Raw genomic sequence first — 5,643 nt, 5'->3', positions numbered from 1 at the left:
GTTTATTACAAGGCTGAAGTGGACTGAGTCGTCCCACTGATTTGAAACCTAACTGGATATTACCCATGATCCTCTGCTTCCTAAACCAGAAGAGCTGCTGCTGTAACAAATCCACCAAACTCTGTTTAGAATGAAAACTGATCAGAATCAAAGTTTCCTGCTGAATGATAAACTCTGTTTGTTCAGTAACTTCTGAGTCGTTGGAACTGATCCACGGTTCAGCTTCACTCTTCAGCTGCAGCTGCTTGAGACAGATTCATCATTCAAACTGTTCCAGAGCTGCACACAACTCCAGATCCTCTCCTGACAACATCTGGAGCGGCTGTCGGCCCCAAGTCAAAACTCTGGGTCGTGTCCGAGTGAGTGAGTGAGTGAGTGAGTGTGACAATACACACACAAGACACACACACACACAAACAAACACACAAACAAACACACAAACAACGGAGGCCTGTTACACAGAGCACCTATAGAAGATGTGAGGATGTGCACGTGAACTTGTGTGCGTGTGTGTGTGTGTGTGTCTGTGTGTGGCCTTGTGTCAAAGACCTTGGCTGTGGCTGTTTGTGTCTCTGTAAAGGACGAGTGTGTGTTGTTGAGCAGCAACACAACCCTCCCTTGTTGTTCACTTCCTGTGATCTGCTCGGTGGTTTGAGTGATGTCACTGGTGGGTGTGGTCACAGGTGCGAGCCGGTGGGGTCGACACCTCTGCCCCTGCAGGTGTCCCGGCGCTAGGCCGCCCGCCTCGCATGTGGGACATCTGTGTGTGTGTGTGTGTGTGTGTGTGTGTGTGTGTGTGGCGTTGTGAGTCCAGAGGTTTCCGAACCCGCACTGGTGTGTAGCTGATACCGTGTGTGTGTGTCTGCTTCTCAGTGTGTGTGCAGCTGAAAGGCCTGCACAGTTGTGTGCTGTGTGTTCAGAGCTGCAGCAGCTGACCTTTCCTGTGCCGGCGCTGAGACAACACGAGCTGCTGCTGGACGGACCGAGCGGCGCCGTGGCTCTGTGACATCAGTCCTGCAGCTTCCTGCTTATTCTCTCCGACCTTTGTGCAGCAGCGGCGCCGTGTGAAACCCGAGAGCGTCTCTGTAGCTTCTCTCACGGAGCTCCAACCCTCCTGAGCGTCTCAAGCCACCTCCCAGTGTTTGCTTTGCAGGCTTCTTTTCATTGTGCGTCTGTTTTGTGTTTTCATTCCCATCAACTCCCATGAAAGACACAAACGTTCACATCATGTCAGACGTTGAATGAAATGCGGCTCCGACCAAAAGCTGGTGAGCGGAGCGGCTGCAAGAACTTTTCAAAAGAACCGAGATTCATCGTCTGAGTCTGTGAAGAACCAGGGTTTGAATTCCGCTGCTGATCTGCAGAGTTCCTGCTGCGGAGGGAGAAGCTCCTGGTTCTCTGAGCTGGAGAGAAGAACTCTGCTCCGGTTAGAGAACCTTGAAGAACCTGCATGGCTTCTCTCCTTCAGGAGCTTTTATATTAACGAACACAGGTGCAGTAACTGAGCCGCACAAATTAAGATCTGATGCTGGGCCCAGAACCTGAAGTGAAGAAACACTAAACTTCCTTATCGTTTCTGTAAATATGTTTGAAAAAGAGAAATGAATCTGACGAGACAACAACACGTAGAGGAAATGTCAGGGCCAGATGTTGAGTGGCCTTGTTCGGCCTGGTTTTACCTGGTTCGGCCTGGTTACACCTGGTTCGGCCTGGTTTTACCTGGTTCGGCCTGGTTTCACCTGGCCCGGCTCAGCCTCCTGATCACCTGACTCAGCGGCGTCCCGTGGCTGCTGAGTCAGCACTGTCATCACTGAGATTCCAGCAGCAGAGCAGCAGATCTCTCCGTGATCTTCTCTCTGAGAGCACGGAGCCCAGAGCACTGACACTTCATTCCTCCTCCGTTAGAGCAGCTCCATCCACAGTGTTACTGCCCAGATCTGTGGAGACGTGGGCGTCAGCACAGTTTTATCCACATCCAAAATAAAGTTTGAGGCTAAATATGAAACTCTCGGGGCTTAAATATGAAATCTGTCGAGTGGAAGCTTCAGATGCGTTGATCCCTAATTGAGATCAAGCTCTTAAAAAAAGAGTCAAACCAGAGGTGAGAACCAAACTGGATTCTTCAGCAGTGACTTTAATACTCATTTCATTTAACATTTGTATTAACTTCATCATAATATCAGGTGTGTGTGTGTGTGTGTGTGTGTGTGTGTGTGTGTGTGTGTGTGTGTGTGTGTGTGTGTGTGTGTGTGTGTGAGAGAGAGAGTGTGTGTGTGTGTGTGCAGCCTCTGTACTCTTGTTGTATTATAGCTGTCAAAATAAAACCAAAGCCACTGGATGAAGAGACATAACTCACTGAATGTGTGTGTGTGTGTGTGTGTGTGTGTGTGTGTGTGTGTGTGTGTGTGTGTGTGTGTGTGTCTATTAATAGCTCGGCCTCAGAGTGCCTGTCGTTGTTTTTGTTGACAGAGTTCCGAGCAGCTTCTCGCTCTTTTGTAACAGCAACAAAAACGTAGATTCAGTTTTTCTAATCGGCCTGAATAGAAAGTACAATTACTCTGAATACTCTCAGGAGCAAGTATTATCAGAACAAACCTGCTGAGTTGTGCAAATACAACATCTTTATGTTGCTTCAGACACGGTTCTACCAATAACTGCAGGTTTTCTATATGAAAGACTCAATAACCTTTAGTCTGAATAAGACAATATAACGTTAGGAGTCTGACTCCTAACAACATTCTCTCAAACACCATGTTTGTGCCCAATCAAAACATTTCTCTTTCAACAAGAAGCATAACAACGTTTTCTTCTGCAACTCAAAAATGTGATTTCTGCTCAAAACTCGAATTCAGGCCGTGCGTAGTGTCAGTTGAAAATCATAAAGTGCTGCGAGATCAAGATGTGTACGTGTCGATATAATGCGACCAAGGTTGGAATACTTTAGATATTTCAATGTGGTTAATGCTTATTCTGTGTATGAGCTTATTATCGTTAATATCATCAGAAAATGCTTTCAGGACTCGTTCTCACCTTGTTTGGTTTAGACTCAGAGCAGAAGAGGAGTTCTGGATCTGGATCAAACTGAACCTGGTTCTGTTGCTTTGCAGTGAAAACACTTTGTTGGACAGTTTGGACTTTTGGACCAATCACAGGAAGTAGAGACAGAATTAAACAGTAGAAGAAGAAGAAGTACTGTGTTGTTCTGTAGTACTGTGTATTACTGTGGTACTGTGTAGTACTGTGTAGTACTGTAGTACCGTGGAGTACTGTAGTACTGTGTAGTACTGTGGTACTGTAGAATTGTGGAGTACTGTAGTGCTGTGTAGTACTGTGGTACCGTGGAGTACTTTAGTACCGTGGAGTACTGTAGTAGTGTGGAGTACTGTAGTCGGTGTAGTACTGTGGATTACTGTAGTGCTGTGGAGTACTGTAGTACTGTGTAGTATTGTGGTACCGTGGAGTATTGTAGTACCGTGGAGTACTGTAGTATTGTGGAGTACTGTAGTAGTGTGGAGTACTGTAGTACGGTGTAGTACTGTGGATTACTGTAGTGCTGTGGAGTACTGTAGTACTGTGTAGTATTGTGGTACCGTGGAGTACTGTAGTACCGTGGAGTACTGTAGTATTGTGGAGTACTGTAGTGCTGTGTAGTACTGTGGTACCGTAGAGTACTGTAGTACCGTGGAGTACTGTAGTAGTGTGGAGTACTGTAGTACGGTGTAGTACTGTAGTACTGTGGATTACTGTAGTGCTGTGGAGTACTGTAGTACTGTGTAGTACTGTAGTACTGTGGAGTACTGTAGTGCTGTGGAGTACTGTAGTACTGTGTAGTACTGTAGTACTGTGGAGTACTGTGCCTGAAGCTGCTGATGCTGGTATTATTACATCATGATGTTATCACTACTGGGGTCCCTCAAGGTTCGGTCCTGGGTCCTCTCCTCTTTTCTTTGTACACCAACACTCTCGGCTCTGTCATTAACTCACATGGCTTTTCCTACCATAGCTATGCTGATGACACCCAACTAATCCTGTCTTTTCCCCGATCAGAAACACAGGTAGCAGCACGAAGCTCTTCCTGTCTGACTGACATCTCTCAGTGGATGACCGCTCACCACCTGAAGATTAACCTTGACAAGACTGAACTACTTTTCCTTCCAGGGACAAACTCTCCCACCCATGACCTGACGATTAACTTTGACAATTCCGTGCTGACCCCCACTCAGACTGCTAGGAACCTGGGTGTGATACTCGACTGCCAACTCTCCCTTTCTGCCAACATTACTGCAACAACGCGGTCCTGTAGATTCATGCTGTACAACATCCGGAGAATACGCCCCCTTCTCACTCAGAAGGCGGTGCAGGTTCTGGTCCAGGCCCTGGTCCAGGTTCTGGTCCAGGCCCTGGTCATCTCACGCCTCGACTACTGTAACTCCCTCCTGGCAGATCTACCTGCTACTGCCATCCGACCTTTGCAGCTCATCCAGAATGCAGCAGCTCGACTGGTTTTTAACCAACCTAAATTCACTCGCACTACTCCGCTCCTCCGCTCCCTACACTGGCTACCAGTGACTGCCCGCATCCGGTTCAAAACACTAGTACTCGCATACCATGCTGTAAACAGATCAGGTCCAGTTTACATCCAGGACATGGTCAAACACTACACACCAGCACGTTCTCTCCGCTCTGCTTCAGCTAAACGACTCGTTCCTCCTTCACTGCTAAACACTCATCAAAATCACGACTGTTTGCTGTCCTAGCTCCTAAATGGTGGAATGAGCTCCCACTCGACATCCGGACATCTGAAAGTTTACACATCTTTCGCCGAAAACTAAAAACACACCTCTTCCGACTGTACCTTGAATAAAAAAAAAAAAAAAAAAAAAAAAAACTAACCACTTTTGAAAACTAACACTTTGGTAGCATTACTAAAATAATACTTATAGCACTCTGTAGTTTTGCTTTATTTCGAAGAAATTTTACTGTCTTGATTCTTGTTGTTCTTGGTTTGTTCCCTCAGGGTTGAATGCACTTATTGTAAGTCGCTTTGGATAAAAGCGTCAGCTAAATGAAATGTAATGTAATGTAATGTAATGTAATCATGACAACAAATTAAGCTTCAATCATCTTCTCCATTCAATCATAAAGACTACTGACCCCCCCACCCCCCCCCCCCTCCAGCTCTTACAACACTCCCCAAATGACACCGTCTACAAACCAATCAGAGTCAAGTACAGGTAGACTCCGCCCACGTAAGTGATGACGAGAGGAAGAACGTGTCAGACAAAACTCTTTAGTCCGTAAATTACAAAGTGAAACCAGAACTAACAGATCAAAGGAAACATGAACAAACATGAAAATAAGTAAAAAAAGACAAAAACTGAAATCAGCCGAGTTGTGTTTTGAATACTGAGGGAGAGGAGGAGGAGTGATCTTCATCACGTGTTCAGATCCAAGCGCTCCCAGTGATGATGGAACTCCGTGATGAGGCTTCAGTTCCTGTATCGGCCAGCAGTGTGGGGGTGAAAGGTCAGGGGTCACAGGGCGATGACATCAGGTGTTGTGGATCTTTTGGTGCCGTTCAGGAAGCAGCCGAACTCGATTCATCTCCACCCGCTCACTGACACGTCCACTTCTCCTCCAGTG

The sequence above is a fragment of the Limanda limanda genome, chromosome 20 (genome assembly GCF_963576545.1).
Source record: "Limanda limanda chromosome 20, fLimLim1.1, whole genome shotgun sequence".
NCBI lineage: Eukaryota > Metazoa > Chordata > Actinopteri > Pleuronectiformes > Pleuronectidae > Limanda > Limanda limanda.
This window is presented reverse-complemented; position numbering follows the sequence as displayed.